This window comes from Dioscorea cayenensis, chromosome 8, assembly GCF_009730915.1.
Source record: "Dioscorea cayenensis subsp. rotundata cultivar TDr96_F1 chromosome 8, TDr96_F1_v2_PseudoChromosome.rev07_lg8_w22 25.fasta, whole genome shotgun sequence".
Classification (NCBI taxonomy): Eukaryota; Viridiplantae; Streptophyta; class Magnoliopsida; order Dioscoreales; family Dioscoreaceae; genus Dioscorea; species Dioscorea cayenensis.
Genome location: NC_052478.1, coordinates 17,336,683 through 17,358,190, shown reverse-complemented (window position 1 = coordinate 17,358,190; position 21,508 = coordinate 17,336,683). Strand labels below are relative to the sequence as shown.

The window sequence follows — 21,508 nt, the reverse complement described above, 5'->3', positions numbered from 1 at the left end:
GCTCGAATAGATCCAAGAATTTCTTGTATTGCTCATCATTGTGGTCATTCTTCAATCTTGAATGGTTAGGGATTCCTGGCTTGTAAGATAAGGGTGCCACCTACTTTTCTTTACTAGCTCTCTCCTTAACCTTAATGACTTCGGGTGCTTCAACATCGGACTTCTCACTAGGAGATCTACCTTCAACTTCACGACCACTCCTCAAAGTGATCATCTTCACATGTTACCTCGGATTAGTTTCGGTGTTGCTAGGTAGATTCCCTTGAGGTATATCCGATAAAGACTTCGCAATTTTCCCCACTTGAGTTTCTAGATTGTGCGATGACGCGGTGTGGTTGCGAATTGTAGCTTCGATCTATTGGAACAGTGTATCCGATGATTACACAAATCTGGTCAAAGCTTTCTCTAGAGCAGTCATCAAGGTCTCCAACTCTGAAACTCGATTCTCCATGTTCGGGGCTTATTGCTGTTGGAAACCCGGTGATGCCATGGCCTTTTGCTGCCCTTGGTTACTCCATGAAAAATTGGGGTGGTTTCTCCACCCTTGTTTGTAGGTGTTGCTATGAGGATTGCCTTGTACTCTTCCCGAATTACCAACAAAATCTAGTTGTTTAGTTGGGGCTGAAGTAGTAAGCAAAATAGGACAATCATACGGCATATGTGAACCCCCACAACCATCACAACATGTGATAGCGGCTTCCCTCAATGAAGTCAATGTATCCAATTTCTTGCTCAATGCCTCTACTTGGGCTGCCAAAGATGTAACCGCATCAATTTCATGGAGTCTGGCCACTTTCTTCTTATCTTTTGCATTCCATTAGTAGCTATTCATAGCCATTTTTTCTATCAATTGTCAGGCTTTTTCAGGGGTGTTGTATGCCATTGTACCTCCCGTAGCGGAATCTAGAAGTTGTCTTGTACTTAGATTCAACCCATTGTAAAAAGTTTGAATAATCATCCATTCAGGGAACCCGTGTCGTGGGCACTTCTGCAAGAGGTCCTTGAATCGCTCCCAAGTCTCAAACAAGGATTCAAGCTCCATCTGAACAAATGAAGATATCTCATTGTGAAGCTTTGCTGACTTTCCCGGAGGGAAGTACCTTACAAGGAAGGCTCCGACCATTTCTTTCCATGTTGTGATGGAAGCTCTTGGCAATGAATAGAGCTACTGTTTGGCTTTTTCGTTTAGAAAAAATGGGAAATCCCTCAATCTTATAGAATCATCCATAACACCGTTGATCTTTAGCATGTCACAAACCTCCAATAAGTTTTCAATGAGATAGTTTAGATCCTCATCGGCCAAACTATTGAACTGCGCTGACTGCTGTATTATTTGGATGAATGCTGGCTTTTCGCTCAAAATTTGGAGTTGTAATCGGGGGCCGCATAATCGGAAAGTGTTCTATGTTTTTCATTCTGCTCTGCCATATTTTCTGACCCTTCACCTTCTACCTCAGTTAGATTTGACGGTTCTTGCATAGGTTCTTTGCCCCTTCTTCTGAGTATACATTCAAGTTCAGGATCTCCTTCAACCAATGTCGAAGGGTTCCATCGGGCCATAACCTTGAGCAGCACCAAAAGAAAGAAAAGCAAATCAGAATGATGATAGAATAAGAAAAGATGAAATAGAATGAATGATGAATAGCTAAAGAAGCAAAGTGCAAAGTGTTTCCAAAATGCCTATTCCCCTGCCACAGTGCCAAAAACATGACACACCCCTTGCGTGTATCCCGCAAGTGCACAGGTTTATTGAAGTAATAAATCCCAGGTGAGTGGGTTATGGTATCCACTTGGAATAAGGAATAGAAACACCAAGATTGCTACTTAACTAAGTGCAAATGAAACAATGATGGTGTGGACAAAGATCGATGCAAATAAACTAAAGAAAATAAGAAAGAGAGGTACAATAAAATGAAAGGAAAGACAATCAATAAAAGTAGGGTACTCGGATATTGTTCCTCCTAGGATTATTGCTTCAAGTGCAAAACCAACTACTATGCTCCCTAACTAATGCTTAATGAGTCATGGACACCCTTAAATACACGGTCCCAAACCTAAGATCAACAGTAACTAACTCTACACTATGCCCCGGTGGAGAAATCAACCAGTCTCAACACCTCACACTGCGTAAAGTTGGAAGAAGCTCTAGGGATTCCAAGTGATAAACCCTATTCCTATATGTAGATCTAATTCTTTGGTCCAAGCGAAAGACCACTAGTCATAATTAAGCCCCAGGTGTTAAAGTCACTTCAATGCTTCACTTTGTTGCTCGTGCAACTAAGCCCCAGCGGAGTTCATCCCTTAACCCTCTACTCTATTATGATCGCAAAGAACTCTTGGAATGTGCAGGTAGGATAAATCACACCGGCGTGGAAAGGGGATGCTCCGCTACCTCTCGACTAACCCTCTCGACCCTCTCCAATCTTGTTTTGTCTAACCATCATTGTGTGTCACTCACTCACAAGGATTACAAATGTAGACTCTCAACCCTAGCGTTACTCTAAGGGGAAATCATTCAACAAGCATTCAAGATTGGAACTCAATTAAAGACATCAATTAAGGAAAGCATAATTAAAGGTTAATGAAACAAATACATCCTAGGGTTCACGAATCTAAGTACCAACTAGGCGGTTTAGCTCTCCATGGAGCAAGATACAATCAATAATGAAATCGAAAGTAAAAACATGCAATCCATAGTAAAACCCCTCACTATTCTTATCCATGGTCTTGTGGAGTAGCCTCATGTTCTCCAAGGGTCCCCTTGTCAAGCCTAGGGCACACCTCGCGGGATCGGTGTCGACGAAAGCTCCACCAATAACTATCTTCCAAGAGAAACGCGGTGTCGAAGCCATAGAACCACTCCAAAAGGCTTGCCAAAGCCTCTCTAAACCCTGGCCGCCAGTCTCTGAAATGTTGGAGAAAAGATAGAAGAAAGGATGAAAGATGGATCCTGAAATCGGTGCTGTTCAGGGCTTTATATAGGCTGGAATCGGGAATCCACAAGGGCATGTGGAATTCTAGAAATCAGATTTTCTGCGGGCTTTGAATATTAACTGCTACAGTAAATTGCTACGATTATCTGATACAGTAGTCCGCCAAAATACTCCTGAATCCACTTTTCATTAAGGTAACATAAATGGGCACACGTCTATGGCGTAGATCGTGTCACTTCTTCAATAAAGGTCTCATTGGTGAAGATCTTGCTATCATTGCACAGGTCGCGATGCGTAAATGTGACTGCCTTTGTGCCCCTCCAAACTATTGTAATTGCTTGAGCGCATGGAGGTTGCCACATATTCACATATCTTCAATAATAACTTGTGTCTTCAGATTTGTTCACTCCAAGACTTCATCAACAAAGTACAATTGCAATCCACTTTGGCTTCTTTCTTTCATATTTGGCTTCACAAACATTCATGCACAAAAGTTCACAAATACACATGCATTAGCACTAAAACCTGGTAAAAGTAATGTTCATAGTAAGAAAAGAATACTTCGTATTACTAATAGACAAGCACTTATCACATGCACACTGGTTGCTGCTCCTGTGCTGCTGGTGGTGCTTCGGTCTTCATCTGCTCTGGCTGTGGCTCAGGAGTAGGCTGAGAACCCTCTACTATAACTCCTTCAGCTATCTCTGGATCAGGTACAAACAGTACATGCACTCCTGGCCAATACCTGCGCAGCATCCCCATCTATCTAATCATCTCCATACCCAGTGGAGCAAGTATGATCGTCTTCTCGGTCCCTCTAATAGTGTCCCGTAGACCCATTCCGATGATGAGCCTAGTGATGTATGGGCCAAAGAAGAAGACACTGATCTTGGCAGACTGACCCTGATTCCTCAAGTACTCTGCTATGTGGCCAAGGTGAACTGGCTAGCACTGTACTATGGAAAATAATATAAAGAAGCTCCCGTTGGCTCAGATAACTTGTACTATCACTGTGGCCATTCACTGATCTGCTAAGGATAGCGTGTACGTATCTATAGCTCGGCCGAGACAAGCAAGTTGGCTTTGACACCCCCGGCTCATACTGAACATACCCACAGAATGCTCGATATGTGCGCTGAAGAGTCAAGCTACCAGGATAATTTGTAGGGAGCGGCTCTTACTACTCAATGGCTGTGAATTACTCATTGTATAACCCTAAACGAATCGAGAATTGTGTGATGCTCATACTATAATAATACCAGAAGATTCCGAACTATATGGCATTACCACTATCAAAATTGGAGTATGATCTATCAAACTCAAATGATGCCAGTACTTCTAGTATCGGCATCCGGATGACAGGGTCATGAATAGTCTGTAATCAACGCCAATTGCCCATAGCTAACATTTCCTCAATCTCATCTGCCATATCATCAGCCAAATGTATCTCGCGCATAGTGCTCGAATCTGGGAATCGCGTCTGACCAAACTTAAGCTTGGAAAGATGCTCAAACCAAGCTCAGTGCTCCGGTATAGTAAGCTCTATATTCTCGGGTTCTGGAGGGTGCTCTCGAGTCCACTTGCTAGCTGGTGTCTAAGTCCTAGGGACCATGCCTACAAGATTTGAAAGGAAATTGATCAATATTAGACACAAATTCATACTGCAGGAAACCACACGGTCATGTGGAAATTTCACACGCCAGTGTGGATCCACTTTGCGTGAAACCCGCATGGCCACTATGCTAAAAATCCACAAATATACCAACAACTAATTCTAAACATGCATTAACCACTTTAGCATAAAAACAAACCACATTATCTAGCTTAATCTAATAAAATCAAGTAATGGCAAAGAAAAGAGAGAATAAGGGTTTACCGACAAGATGAAGAAGAAAAACTTGAAATTGGCCAGAAAACTTTAGTAAAACCTCTCTAAATCAGCATTGCAAGGTCGGGGGAGTGAATGGGTGTGTTCTCTAAGCATTTGGAAGTGTGAAAATGAGAAAGGCCAAATAGATTTATAAAGAAAATCATAGCCTATTGAATTCGGTACATTCACACAGGAAGGTGGAAATTACCCACGCCAATGTGACTCCACAGGAGAGCTTCATAGGGGCAAACACATGCCCCTCTGTGCTCTTGGGATAGCACACTTTATCTCTGAATGCATCGACACAGACGTGTGGAAATTCTCCATGCCCATGTGCTCGACCTAGAGTGGCACACACACGCCCTTGTAGTTTCTCTGTCCAACCGAGAAAAAGTTCTAAGTGTTTCACACGCCGCTGTGGAAATTACACACAGGACTGTGGATTTTAACAGGGGTACTTACAGGGGCACTCACACGCCCTTATGTTTTCACTAGATGACAGAGAGCTCTCTGCAGAGATCCACACGGGCGTGTGAAAATTACCCACGCCCATGTGTTTGTCACAGAGTCATCCACAGGGGCAGACGTAGGCCCCTCTGTATTCTCAAGATAGATTTTTAGGTCTCTGCAGAGAAACACATCCCCATGTGGAATTTAACACATGGACGTATGACTATGACAAGGTGATTCACAAGGGCAAATGCAAGCCCCTGTGTCCTCTCGAGATGAGCTCTGAACGAAAACACACGCCCGTGTGGAATTTCCACACGGCCGTGTGTTTTCTCTGGATTACTTAGAAAAAATCTACAAGCTTTGCAGAAAATTCCTAAATATGTATACACACTCAGAGCCTACTTCGACAATGCAAAATAAACCAGAGAATCATAAGATACATGCTCAAACAACCAAGATACTCCGCCACACACATTTTTGCACATAAAAACACCCAATAATCCACGAGAAAATAACAACAATAGCATGTAAACACAAGACACCAACATTCAACCCTTATTCATGCAAACACTAAATTAAGAACTAGAAAATAGTAAAGAACTTGTGTTGCCTCCCAAAAAGTGCTTGTCTAACGTCACTTAGCTTGACGTACCATGCCTTACCTCATAGGGCTCATTTAGAAAGAATACTTCCTTGTCGTCTTTACTAACTTCTCCACCAAAACAAAGCTTTAGCCGATGTCCATTCACCTTAAATATACCCTTCTCTAGATGAAAAATTTCAGTAGCATCATGGGGCAACACCTCAATCATGGTGTAAGGCCCAAACCATCTCGACTTGAGCTTCCCCGGAAATAGCCTTACAATATACCAAATTATAGGGAGTGGTCCCTATCGGTGTTTTATATGCTGTTCTGTGAGCCCAAAGTGTGTCATCCAGGAGTTCCTACCAATCCCGCTTTTCTTGCTCCGTGGACTTTGCCATGATTCTCTTAATCTCTCTATTTTTGACTTCCACTTGACCACTTGATGCACCCCGTACCATTTCAAAACTTTCTCAAGCTGAGTGTTGCAGAAGTAAGTCCCTCAATCACTAATGATAATTCGTGGGGTCCCAAATTGAGTGAACAACTTCTTCACAAATTTTACCACTATTCTGGTGTCATTAGTAGGTAAAGCTTGATACTCCACCCATTTAGACACATAATCTACTGCAACCAAAATATATTGATTACCATCAGACTTTGGAAATAGGCCCATGAAGTCAATACCCCATACATCAAACACCTCACAAAATTGCATCGGATTCTTAGGCATTTCATCCCGTCATTATAGATTTCTAGCCCTTTGACAATTATCACATCGAAGAACAAACTGATGTGCATACCAAAATAAGGTAGGCCAATAGAATCTGGCAGCTAAAGCCTTTTTGCCAGTTCTACTTAACGCATAATGTTCCCCAATTGGCCTGGAGTGACAATGTGCAAGGATGTCCCATTCCTCTTCCCTTGATACACATCTCCTAACCAAGTGATCTGCATAAATGCGGAACAGGTATGGGTCATCCTAAAAGTAATTCCTTAGATCACTAAAGAACTTCTTCTTTTGCTGGAATGTGAGGGCCTGCTTAAGAACCACTGCTGAGATATGGCCCTAGACAAAATGAGATATGGCCTGAACTTGTCAAAAGCAAACACCACTGCTGAGAACTCTTTTTCAGTGATAGTATAATTCTCTTGAGCACTCGTAAGTGTCTTGCAAGCATAATAGATCAGTCGGAACTACTTATCTTTCCTCTATCCCAAAACTGTTTCAACAGCATAATCACTTGTGTCACACATGAACTCAAAGGGTTCATTCCAATCTGATATAGTTAAAATTGGTGCTTGCACTAATTTCTCCTTCAACAAGCTGAAAGCGATTAAACAATCATTCCCAAAATCAAAGGGGGCATCCTTTTCAAGGAGTCTAGTCAACGATTGAGTGATCTTTGAAAATTGCTTGATGAACCTTCTGTGAAAACCCACATGCCCCAAGAAACTATGAACTCCTTTTATATTTGTAGGTGGGGGAAGTTTTCTATGACTTCAATCTTCACCTTTTCTACCTCCATCCCCACTTGTGAAATCTTATGTCTGAGGACAATGCCTTCTTGGACCATAAAATGACATTTCTCCCAATTAAGAAAAGATTTGTCTCTTCACATCTCACTAGCACTCTCTTCAAATTCTTTAGACAAATATCGAAGGAATCTCCGAATACCGAAAATTCATCCATGAATAGCTCCATTATGTCCTCTAGAAGATCATCGAAGATGGCAGTCATGTAACATTGGAATGTAGCCAGTGCGTTACACAACTCAAAAGGCATTCTTCTGTAAGCAAAAGTACCATAAGGACAAGTGATGTTGTCTTCTCTTGATCCTCTAGATCTATTGGAATTTAGAAGTACCCCGACATTCCATCAAGGAAGCAATAAAATTGATGCCCTGCCAATCGCTCCAACATCTGATCAATAAACAACAATGGAAAATAGTCCTTTTGAGTAGCATTATTCAGCCTTCTATAATCAATGCAAACGCACCATCATATGACTGTTCTAGTTGGGATTAGTTCATTCTTTTCATTCTTCATAACCGTTATTCCTCCCTTCTTTGGGACTACTTGAGTTGGGCTCACCCATGCACTTTCAGAGATGGGATAAATAATTCTCGCATCTAGAAGTTTTACCACCTCTGCCTTGATAACTTCCTTCATGTTTGATTCAATCTTCTTTGGGGTTGGATCACAAATTTGTAATTATCCTCCATCAAAATTTTATGAGTGCAAAATGATGGATTGATGCCCTTTATATCTGAAATCTTCCAAGTAATAGCCGACTTATATCTTTTCAACATATTTACAAGCTTGTCCTTTTAATTGGTAGAAATATTCAAAGCTACGATCACCGGGAGCTTTGATTCTTCCATTAGAAAGGCATATTCCAAATATTTTGGCAAAATTTTAAGCTCTAACATGGGTGGTTCCTTAATTGATGGGCGCAATCTATTTTCATTCAAACTGTCATTTACCTCAAAACCATCCTCCATTTGTTTAAAATCATTCCCCATCTCTTCTACTCGTGCATATGTCTCAGAATGATCTTCAATGACAATGACATCCTGTGTTGCATAAATTTCCTGCACTGAAGTCGACACATCCAAAGGGAAAAGTTATTGTCTTTGTTCATGATAGGATAAATCAAACTGAGCAAGGAGCCTCTCTAAGCTTTCTTCGAAATGAGTGCTCATAGATGCCAATGTGACCTTTTCAAATTGTTCCATCACACTCTCTAATTCACAACTCTGATCCTCAATTTTATCTATGTAGTTAACAACTGATCCTTTGATAAGTGTTTGTGTATTAAGAATGCAAAGTATTCTTTCCTTACCATGAGCAATAGTTTTATCAGGTTTAAGCGCTAATACATATGTATTTGTGTTCTTTTGCGTATATAGGTTTGTGAAGCTAAGTATTAAGAAAAGAAGTCAAAAGTAAATCGTAAATGCACTATTTGGTGGAATCTTGGAAGGAACAAACCCGAAGACACAAGTGGGGCTCTAAGATACGTGAATGTGTGCCAACCTCCATGTATTCAAGTCATTATAATGAGTTGGAAGGGCACGAAGGCAGTCAAATTTGCGTATCCTGACATGCGTAGAGTTGCAATCTATGGCATAAACATGTGCCCATTTTTGTTGCCCCGTTGAAAAGTGTGGAATCGAGAATGTTTTGGCAGAACACTGTAGGAGTTACTGTTCACAGCAAGCTGAAAATCAGGTTTCCAGAGAATCTGCACGGGCGTGTGGAAATTCCCTATGCTCGTATGAAAATTCCATAAGCCCATGTGGAAAATCCACAACGGCATGTGGATGCCCGATTCCAGCCCTATTTAAGCCACAATTCAGCCTGATTTTTGAAGACCCTTTTCACCCTTCTCTCCAACTTTTCTCTATCTTTTACGAGGCCATCGGCTAGGGTTTTGAGAGGCTTTTGGCAAGTCTTTAGAGTGGTTCTACAGATTCGACACCATGCTCCACTTGGAATAAGGTTATTTGGGGAGCTTTTGTCGCCATCGATCGAGTGAGGTGTGCCCTAGGACGGACAAAGGGTCCTTTGGGGAAGACGAGGCTACTCCACAAGACCATCGATATGAATACTGAGAGGGGTTTTCTATGGATTACTTGTTTTTACATTCGATTTCATTGTTGATTATAACTAGCTCCATGGAGAGCTAAACTCCTAGTGGGTACTTGGATTTGTGAACCCTAGGATGTGTTTGTTTCATTCATCTTCTATTATGTTTTTGTTAATTGAGGTCTTTAATTGAGTTTTAATCTTGAATGCTTGTTGTATAATTTCTCCCTTAGAGTGACACTAGGGTTGAGAGTCTACATTGGTAACCTTTGTGAGTGAGTGACACACCATGAGGGTTAGATATTGCAAAGTTGGAGAGGGTCGAGAGGGTGAGTCTAGAGGTAGCAGAGCGCCCCCTTTCCCCTCCGTTGTGATTTATCCTACCTCCATGTTCCAAGGGTTCTTTGCGGTCATAGTAGAGTAAATGGGCTAAGCGATCATCTCTGCTGAGGCTTAGTTGCATAGGCAATGGAGTGAAGCATTGAAGTGACCTTAGCACCTACGGCTTAATTGTGCTAGGGGTCTTTTGCCTAGACCAAAGGGTTAGATCTTTACATTGGAATAGGGTTTATCACTTGGAATCCCTAGAGTGTCTTGCAACTCTAAATAGTGTGAGGTGTTGAGATTGATCGATTTCTCCGCCGGGACGTAGAGTAGAGTTAGTCACGGTTGACCTTAGGTTTGGGACATTTAAGGATCTCTATGAGTCATTAAGCATCAATTAGGAGATATAATAGTTGATTTTCCACTTGAAGCAATTGTCCTAGGTGGAACAATATCCGAGTACCCCACTTCTATTGATTGCCTTACCTCACATCTATTTGTGCTTCACTCTTTCTTGTTTCTTTTATTCTATCTTTCATTACATTTTATCAACAAAATCATTAGTCCATCTTCCCTTAGTTAGATAGCAATCTTGGTATTTTTATTCCCTATTCCCTATGGATACGATACCTACTCACCTGGGATTTATTACTTCGATTAACCCGTGCACTTGCGGGTCACATGCAAGGGGTGTTGTTATGTTTTTGGTGCCATTGCCGGGGAGTAGGTGTTTAGAGATGCTTTGCACTTTGCTATTTTAGCTATTCATCATTCATTCTATTTCACATTTTCTTAGTCTATCATCGTTCAGATTTTTCTTTTCATATTGGTTGCAGCTCCAGGTTATGACCTGAGGAAACCCTTCACAAATTGTTGAAGGAGATCCTAAACTTGAGCGTACACTTAGAAGAAGAGGAAAAGAACCTATACAAGAACTGTCAATCCTAGCTGAAGTAGAAAGTCAAGGGTCAGATAATATGGCAGAACAGAATGAGCAACAGAGAACACTTTTTCATTATGCCAGACCTTCAGTTTTAGGCACACAATCAAGTATTTTATGACCCCCGATCACAGCTCTGAACTTTGAGCTGAAACCGGCATTCATCCAAATGATTTAACATTCAGCGCAATTCAATGGTTTGGCCGATGAGGATCCAAACAATCATATTGAGAACTTTTTCGAAGTTTGTGATATGTTGAAGATTAATGGAGTGTTGGATGATGCTATCAGATTTAGGGCTTTCCCATTCTCTCTTAAAGGAAAAGCCAAGCAGTGCCTTCATTCATTGCCAAAGCCTTCCATTAATCTTGGAAAGAAATAGTCGAAGCCTTTCTTGCGAGATACTTTTCCCCGGGAAAGTCAGCAGGGCTTCATAATGAGATATCCTCGTTTATATAGATGGAGCTCGAATCATTGTTTGAGATGTGGGAGCAATTCAAGGACTTCTTGCGGAAGTGTCCGTAACACAGTTTTCCAGACTGGATGATCATTCAAACTTTTTACAACGGGTTAACTCCAAGTACAAGATAGCTTCTAGATGCTACCGCAGGAGATACAATGGGGAACAAGACTCTTGATAAAGCTCGACAATTGGTAGAGGAAATGGCCATGAATGGCTACCAGTGGAACGCGCGTGAAAGGAAGAAAGTAGTGGGACTCCACGAAATCAATGCAATCACTTCTTTGGAGGCCCAAGTGAAATCATTGAGCAAGAAGTTAGACCTTCAAACTTCTAATAGATTGGCGGCCGTCACTACTTGAACAAGTTGTAGGGGAGGGCATGCTCCAACTAATTACCCTAATTCTATTGGTGATGCATCTTCAGTTGAGCAAGTCGATTTTGTGGGTAATGCCTTGAGGAACCAAGGTAATCCATATAGCAACACCTACAATCTGGGTTGGAAAAACTACCCCAACTTTTTGTGGAGTATCCACCAAGGATAGCAGAAGGACATAGCACCACCGGGTTTCTAACAACAACAACAAGCCCCGAACATGGAGAATCATGTTTCAGGTTTGGAGACCCAGATGAACGATTTAGAGAAAACTTTGACCAGATTTGTGCAAGCATCGGACAATCAGTTTAAATCAGTCGAAGCTACACTTCGTAACTGATAAGTGCTTGTGCGATAAGAATACAAAGTGTTCTTTCATTGTTTTGAGCATTACTTTTCTCGGGTTTTAACGCTAGTATGGGTGTAATTATATTATTTTCATGCAGGTAGGGTTGTGAGGCAGATTATGAGAGAAAGAAGCCAGTATGGGTCGTAATGCACTAATTTGGAGGAAATCTTGCTAAGGTTCAAACGCGAAGACATAGGTTAGGTTCCTAATGCAGGAATGTGTGCTAACCTCCTCGTACTCGAGTTAGCACAACTATTTGGAGGGGCACAAGTAAAGTCACATTCAAGCATTCTAACATGTGCATATAGAACAAGATCTCCACCAACATGTCTGTTATTAAAGAAGCAAAGCGATAAACGACGTAAATGTGTGCCCGTTAGCGTTACCTCGATGAAAGTATGGATTCGGGAGTATTTTAGGCCGGCACTGTAGCAGGGTATTGTACAAAATACTGTAGCAAAAATACTGTAGCAGTACTGTTTACTGCAGGCTGAGAAAACAGGAAAACAGAGAATCTACACGGGCGTGTGGATTCCTGATTTCAACCCTTTAAAAGCCGACTTCAGCCCCGATTTCAGCATTCATTTCTCCATCTTTTCCCCAACTTCAGAGAGGGCAACGGCTAAGGTTTTCAGAGGTATTGTCTAGGGTTTGGGAGAGGATCTACGGCCCTGACATCGCACGCTGTTTGGAAGAAGATTAGTGGGAGAGCTTTCGTTGACACCGATCTGGCGAGGTGTATCCTATGCCAGACAAAGGGACCCTTGTGACGAGTAGAGGACTCTCCACAAGTCCTTCACCATGACTAATGAGGGAGTTTTCTATGGATTCTTTATTTTTACATTCAATTTCATTGATTGTATCTAGCTTCATGGAGAGCTAAACCCCTAGTAGGTACTTGGGTATTTGTGAACCTTAGGATGTATTCGTTTCATTGAATCTCTTTATTATGCTTTCAATTAATTGATGTTTATTGTGAGTTCCAATATTAGAGACTTGATTGTTTGAATACTCCCCTACAGCGACACTAGGGTTGAGAGTTCTTATTGATAACTCTTGTGAGTGAGTGACACACTATGAGAGTTAGACAAAGCTAGATTGGAGAGGGTTGAGAGGGTGAGTCGAGAGATAGCGGAGTGTCCTCTTTCCCCTCTGGTGTGATCTATCCTACCTCTACATTCCAAGAGTTCATTATGATCATAGTAGAGTGAATGGGCTAACGGATGACCTTCTGATGGGGCTTAGTTGCGAGTGCAACGGACTGAAGTGTTGAAGTGATTTTAGCACCTAGGGCTTCATTGTGGCTAGGGATCTTCCACATGACCAAAGGGTTAGTTATATACATAGGAATAAGCTTTATCACTTGGAATCCCTAGAGCTCATTGCAATTCTATGCGTGTGCGAGGTTGAGAGGTTATTCAATCTCTCCTCCGGGACATGTATAGAGTTAGGCATGGATGACCTTAGACTTGGGATCATATAATTAAGGATTTCCACGACTCATTGTTGCGTCAATTAGGAAGTATAATAGAGGATTCTTCCACTTGAAACGATTGTCCTAGGAGCATCAATGTCCGGGTACCCCATCTTTGTCGATTACCTTACCTTCTCCTTTACCTGTGCTCTCTATCTTATTGCTTTTATTTTCGTTATTTCACATTTTGTCACACTTATCACTATTCATCTTCCACATTAGTTAATAAACAACTTAAGAGTCTTTATTCCCTACTATCTGTGGATACGATACCCACTCATATGGGATTATTACGTCGACACCCGCGCACTTGCGGTTTACACGCATATTCGAACGTATCAGCAACCACAACACTTCATTGGACAATCTAGAGAATCAAGTGGGGCAAATTGCAAAGTCTCTATCGAAGAGACTGACGAGGTCCCCTTGCTTATATCCCGCAAGTGCACGGGTTTGTGGAAGTAATAATCCCGGATGAGCGGGGTCGAATCCACAGGCAGTAGGGAGTAAAGACACTTAATTCGATTCTTAGCTATGTGGAGTATCAACAATGATAAATGTGGTAATGATTCAATTCTCAGAAATTAAAAGCAACAAGTAAGAGAGCAAAAGTAAGGAGGAGGCAAGGCAATCGATAAAGATGGGGTACTCGGATGATGTTTCACCTAGGATAATCGCTTCAAGTAAAAGAACTCTCTATTATGTTTCCTAATCAATGCAATGGTGAGTCGTGGAAATCCTTACATACATAGTCCCAAATCTAAGGTCAACTATGCCTAACTCTATACATGTCCCGGAGGAGAAATCGAAGAATCTCAACACCTCGCACTCGCATAGAGTTGCAATGAGCTCTAGGGATTCCAAGTGATAAATCTCTTCCTAGATTTAGACCTAACCCTTTGGTCTAGGCAGAAGGTCCCTAGCCACAATTAAGCCCTAGATACTAAGATCACCTCAACGCTTCACTCCATTGCACGTGCAACTAGGCCCCAGCGGAGGTTCATCCCTTAGACCATTCACTCTATTATGGCCGCAAAGAACTCGAGGAGTGGAGGTAGAATCTATCACGCCGGAGGGAAAGGGGACGCCTGCACCTCCTCGACTCACCCTCTCAACCCTCTCCAACCTAGCTTTGTCTAACGCTCGTGGTGTGTCACTCACTCACAAGGTTACCAACAAGAACTCTCAACCCTAGTGTCACTCTAGGGGAAATGTTCATACAATCAAGCATTCAATGTTGGAACTCACAATAAACATCAATTTATTGAAAGCATAATAAAGAAGTTCAGTGAAACGAATACATCCTAGGGTTCACAATCACCCAAGTACCCACTAGGGGTTTAGCTCTCCATGGAGCTAAGTACAATCAAAGAAATCGAATGTAAAAGCAGTAAATCCATAAAGAAACCCCCTCGATGGTCGTGTCGATGGTCTTGTGGAAAGTCCTCTACTCGTCGTCCAAGGATTCCCTCGTCTGGTATAGGATACGCCTCGACGGAAGCTCCCCTACCAACCCTCTTCCTAAGGAATGACAATGTCTTAGCCGTAGAACCTCTCCAAAACCTTGGCCAATACCCCTCGAAACCCTAGCCGAAGCCCTCTCGCAAGTTGGGGAAAAGATGGAAAAAAGAATACCAAAATCGGGGCTGAATCGGCTTTAAATAGGGCTGGAATCGGGCGACTCCATGGGCGTGTACGGTACACGCGCCCGTGCGGAATTTCCACACGGCCATGGATAATTTCCACACGCCCGTGTGGATTCTCTGTTTCTGTGATTTTTGGCCGGCTGTGAACAGTAACTACTACAGTGATTTCCTACAGTAACCTGCTACAGTATTCTACCATAAATACTCCCGAATCCACTTTTCATGGAGGTAACATAAACGGGCACACGTTTATGCTGTGGATCGCTTTGCTTCTTCAATGACGGATAAGATGATGGAGATCTTGTTCTATGTGCATAAGTTAGAATGCTTGAGTGTGACTGCCCTTGTGCCCCTCCAAATGGTTGTGTAAACTCAAATACGGGGAGGTTGGCACACACTCTAGCATCTCGCACCTGACTTATATCTTCGTGTTTGAACTTTAGCAAGATTTCGTCCAAAATCGGTGCATTGTGATCCACATTGTCTTCTTTCCTTCATAATCGGTTTCACAACCCTACATGCACGAAAGTAACATAAAAACACACATATTAGTGTAAAAACCCGAGGAAAGTAATGCTCAACATAAGGAAATAATGCTTCGCATTCATATCGCACAAGCACTTATCAGAGACCACAAGGAAACCTACCAAGTAATACCGAGACTAATCCGAGAGAACATATGAATTTGATCACTTTGGGAAGTGGTCATGAGGTTGAGGGCAAGTTTCCAAGTGAGAAGACCAATGTTGAAGCACCCGAGGTCATGGAGGTTGAGGAGAGAGCAAACAAGGAGAAGGAGATGGCACCCCCACTTTACAAGCCGAGAATTCCCTACCCTTCAAGATTGAAGAATGACCAAAATGATGAGCAATACAAGAAGTTCTTGGATCTATTTAAGCAATTTCACATCAACATTCCTTTTGTGGAGGCATTGTCTCAAATGCTTTGCTATGCTAAGTTCTTGAAAGATTTATTGACCAACAAGAGGAAGTTGGAGAAGAGTGCATCGGTGATCTTAGATGCCTCTTGTTCAGCAGTGTTAAAAAAGAATATACCGAACAAGAAGAAAAACACCGGAAGCTTCATCATCTTATGCAACATTGGTAATATGGGTGAAGAAATAGCATTGGTGGACTCTCTGTCTAGTATCAACGTTATGCCATATACCATTTTCAAGAAGCTAGGCTTGGGAGAGCCTAGGCCCACTCGGATGACATTGCAATTGGTGGACCGAACACTGAGACATCTGAGGGGCATTATTGAAGGCATACTTGTCAAGATGGACAAGTACATATTTCCTGTAGACTTCATAGTGTTGGATGTTGACGAGGATGTAGATGATCCTTTGATACTTGGGAGGCCATTCTTGTGCACTTCCAAGACATTAATCAACATAGACTGCTGGGAGTTGACTTTTAGGTTTGGAGATGATAAGCTCATATACTGCCTCACCGAAGCCATGCGACATTCTCTTCCCTTTGATGATACTCTATATTTTCTTGACACTACTGATGAGATAATTGATGAATATGTGCATGAAATGCTGAATCTGGACCCGTATGAAGGGTTGCTAGACCAAGAGGTGGATAATGAAGAAATAATGATGCTTAGTCTAGAGGAAAAAGTACCATCTACTCCAGGAATCATGAAGAAGGTGCTTTAAAATATGATGCGAGCAAGGAGACCCCACAAGAAATGCCCCAAGGTTGTTAGGAATGCGCAAGAGCATAACAAGGTTAACGAACCCTTGTTAAGTGGTACCAAGCTCGACAACTCTCCCTCTACCTTCAAAAGACTATGTTCATCGTGCTTCCAAGTCATGGGTAAGAGGGAAACCTTCATCTATGAGCCCTCGTAAGGTAAGACAAGGTAAGTCAAGCTAAGTGACGTTAAACAAGCGCTTCTTTTGAGGTAACCCAAGTCTTTATTGTTTTCCTAGTTTTTAGTTTAGTGTTTGCATGAATAAGGCTTTAAATCTTGGTGTCTTGATTCTTAGATGCTTTTGCTATGATTTTCTCATGGACATTGTGGTGTTACCTTGTGCCTAATCGTGTGTAGCGAAGAATCTTGGTCGTTTGAGCGTCTCTTTTGGGTTTTCTCTGGTTAAAATTAAATTATTTAGCATGCTCTAAGTGTATATTTGTGTTCAAGAATTTTTTGCAGAGCCTGCAAAGTTTTCTAAGTGTCAAAAGAACACACACGCCCGCATGGAATTTCTGCACAGGCGTGCATTTTTGTTTAGAGCTCATTCAGAGACGGTAAAGAGATGTGGACTCGCACCTGTGAGCGACCTTGTGATGGTCCACGCCCGTGCGGAATTTTCGCACGGGCGTGTGTTTCCTTGCAAAGAGTTAGAGATTTTTTCTGAGAAGACATTGCGGCATGGACTCGCCCCTGTGGATGATTCTATCAACAAACACATGGGTGTGGGTAATTTCCTCAAGCCCGTGTGATTCTCTGCATAGTATTTCTCCTCCATCGTGAGAAGACACAGGGGCGTTTATTTACCCCTATGATTTGCGCAGTAAGGATCCATGCCCATGTTGAATCTTCGCACGGCCGTGTGAAACACTTAGAGAATTTTGTCGGTTGGAAAGAGAAGCCACAGGGGGGTGTATCTGCCCCTGTGGGTCTGGCGCACGGACGTGGGAATTTTCTGCACGCCTATGTGTATGTGTTCAGAGCAAAGGAGTGTTATACAGAGAGCGCACAAGGGCGTGCGTCTGCCCCTGTGGATGCTCTCCTGTGAAGCCACAAGGGCGTGGGTAATTTCCACACGCCCATGTGAATGTACAGAACGTCAAAAGGCGCAAGGTTCCCTTAAAGTCTCGTCATGTTTCTTTATTCTCACACTCTTAATCAATCAGAGAGCACACTCTTACTCTCTTCCGACCTCGCATCATCATTTTAGAAGGTTTTTTACTTGTTGTTCAGGCCGATTCCAAGTTGTACATCTTCAACTTGTCGGTAAACCCTCTTTCCTTCTGTTCTTCATAAATTCTTGATTTTAATCAATGAAACTAGTGAATGTTGCTTTGTTTCTATCATTAGAAGGGGTATGTATTCTTTGGAAGAAATTAGAAGAGATTTAATGATGTATTTGTGAATTTTTAGCGTGCGGTTGTGCGGTTTTCAAGCCCTGTGGATCCACTTTGGCGTTTGAAAATTCCACACGACCATGTGGATTTTTGCTGTATTATTCTGTGAACTTCTTTGATCGATTGTTCTTTAATTTTTACAGATATAGCACCTCGATCAAAGAGGCAAGCTGAGAAACATTCACGTGAGTCATCACCTGAACCCGAACACATGGAATTCTTGATTCCCAAGCATCAGGCTCAATTTTAGAGATTAACAAAGCTAAGGTTTTGATAGACACATTTTCATGACATGGATGCAGTGAGAAAGGTTCAGGGGACCTGTGATTTGGTAGAGGAGATAGAAAAGATGCTTGCGGTAGGTGGATAGAGGCGTTGCTAGCCATACAGGATCCTGCAATCCATATGTTGACACTCAAGGTGTTATCATCATTCGAGTTCGACCGCTCTTATTCCAGCTTTGACAACATAGACACTATATAGTTTAGAGCACTCAGACATCATCACATCATGTCAGCCACCCAGTTCTTGATTAGGCTAGGACTTTATTATGCGGCATTCATGGATATAGATGACTACAAGGAGTTGCCTACGGATTACCCAGGTGCATTGACACCGCAGCGTGCATATAGAGCACTATGTGGACAGGGGCAGTATAAGCCCGGGGTGTCTAACCCATATGTCTCTCCCAACAGAGTTACAGGTGCATACATGCCGTTCTAAGCAGGTCAGTTAACAGTGTGGTGACAGCACTAGAGTGCTCAGCCGACAGGAGCTGCTATATCTCTATTCGATGGTACAGAGCACACCAATACACTTGCAACACATCCTGGCAGAGTATATACGACATCAGTGGCAGTATGTCAGATTAGGAGTGATATTCTCGTGCCCCTACATCATGAGACTAGTTATGGGTGGGTTTCTTGGACGTGATTTGAGCAGCCGGGAAGGCGAGTATAACTATCCCCCTAGGCATAGAGATGATGAGGTTGATGGGGATGGTTTCCAGGGTTCAGTCGGGAGTGTATGCTTTGATTACACCCACCCCAGAGATAGCCGAGGGTGAGGGTGATGGTGCTGAGGGTTCTCAGCCTGTCCCCGAGCCTCAGCCTGTACCGATGGAGACCGAGGCACCTCCTACGGTACATGAGCCATCTCCGGTGGGCGTGTTTCCACCATCTCGAGCCCAAGATCAATTTGAAAGGCTCAAGAGTGTGGTAGGGGTGCTAAGGACCGAGATCACTGAGGTTCATGAGACACAGGCTGCGCAGCATGCAGAGGTGATGGCGCATTTTCATACCTTACAGTAGTTACTCGAGTGCGATGCGTCTTCACCTTTCATTATAAGACCGAGGACCCCTCCGGCTCCTCTAACATTAGCATCAGCATTACCAGATCCACTGACACTATTTGATCTATTTCTACCAGCAGCAACAGCAAAGCAGGCACAGGATAACACCGACGCTTGATGTATCTTTGTTTTACTTTATGTTTATATTTTTCATCTTTCTTTCTATATTTTATTTTGGACTTGTATAATCAGAAAGGATCTTCCTTCTGAGTTTATCTTTGAGTTTTATCACGAGTTGTATTTCATTGCCTTATCTTTTATAAACTCGAGCTTTTTTTGTTTTTATGGAGCTTCACTGAACCCCCTATTGTTTCAATTGCCCACTCCCACATATTTACTTGATTGCTATACTTTCTATTGTGCTTGCATGTGTACATTGAGGTCTTGCACATGTCTTTTACACAAGTTTTGATTGACATACACGCTCACGTAGGCAATGGCGGTACACCTTAGTTCCAATGCTTGTATTCTTGAGTTTAGGAAAAATTTTAACTTTGAATGTTCTCATGCTCTAGTTTTTACTTGAATTTCTAGGAATTTTTGCCCGATGAATATTTGTGCACCACTCACTCATGAAACTCTTTTGGAAACTCAAGTTCGATGTTTAAGGGACTAATAAGTTTTGCTTCTTGTTCTATTTTGCAAAAAAAAATGGAAAAAGAAAAGAAAAGAAAAATAAAAGATAGTTAAATTGTGCATTAGGGGTGGAAAGGGCTATCAACTATGAAGTATGAAGCTACTCTCATAAGTCAAATACTAGTTATGCCCTAATGAGAGAAAGAGCTATCTCATTGGATGAGTGAAAGCTACCACCCAGGTAGAAAGAGCTACCACCTTAAAAGTGTGAAAGGCACCTTAGCGGCCGCTTAGGAAAGGGCTACCTTAGAGGATGTGTGAAGCTACTACCATCATTTTGTTTTGTTACGTTTTGTAATTAAATAAGTCCCTTATACTTGGAATATTAAGGAGTATACTTTGGGTTTATTTGAGTCAGTTTACACACATTTACACGATTTCAGGTTTTTTGTCCTTTTTTATTCGAGTTTTTAGCTAGAGCATTGATTTTTCATATTTAGTGTTGAAATTTCCCTCACTTGTAGAATTCTCTCCTTGCATGCTATTATGAACCTAAGGCCAAGCACTTTCAATTTTTCCTTCTTCTATGCTTGAATGTTTTATTTTTGCTTAAGGACAAGCAAAAACTTAAGTGTGGGGGAGTTTGATAAGTATTTGTGGGTTAAGAATGCGAAGTATTCTTTCCTTGCAATGAGCATTACTTTTATCAGGTTTAAAAGCTAATACATGTGTATTTATGTTCTTTTACGCATGTAGGGTTGTGAAGCTAAGTATTAAGAAAAAAAGCCAAAAGAGATCCTAAACGCACTATTTGGTGGAATCTTGGAAGAAACAAATGCGAAGACACAAGTGGGGCTATAAGATAGGTGAATATGTGCCAACCTCCATGTATTCATGTCATTACAATGAGTTTGAGCGGCACGATGGTAGTCACATTTACGTATCCTGACTTGTGTATTGATAACAAGATCTTCACCAATGAGGCCTTTAATTGAAGAAGAGTTGCGATCTACGGCATAAACGTGTTCCTATTTATGTTGACTCGATGAAAAGTGTGGAATTGGGAGTGTATTGACGGAGAATTGTAGCAAGTTACATTTGCAAATCATTATAGCAATACACTATAGCAGTTACAATTCACAGCCAGCCAGAAATCAGATTTCCAGAGAATCCACACAGGCACGTGGAAATTCCACATGCCCATGTGGAGAATCCACAGGGCCGTGTGGATGCCTTATTTCAGCCCTATTTAAGCCGTGATTCAGCCCGATTTTTGAAGACCCTTTTCACCCTTCTCTCGAACTTTTCTCCGTCTTTTGGAAGGCCGTCGGCTAGGGTTTTAAGAGCCTTTTACCAATTCTTTGGAGTGGTTCTATGGGTTCGACACCACACTCCTCTTTGAAGAAGGTTATTAGTGGAGCTTTCATCGGCATTTATCTGGTGAGGTGTGCCCTAGGCCAGACAAAGGGTCCTTTATAGAAGAT

At 42.0% G+C, this 21,508-nt stretch overlaps 1 non-coding gene across 1 annotated transcript; it reads left to right on the top strand.

Annotated features, from left to right (window-relative positions):
* Positions 1 to 968: 968 nt before the first annotated feature.
* LOC120268007 lies at positions 969 to 1,074 on the top strand. Its single transcript, XR_005538678.1, has one exon. It is a non-coding gene; the product is annotated as a small nucleolar RNA R71 (small nucleolar RNA).
* The last annotated feature ends 20,434 nt before the right edge of the window (positions 1,075 to 21,508 follow it).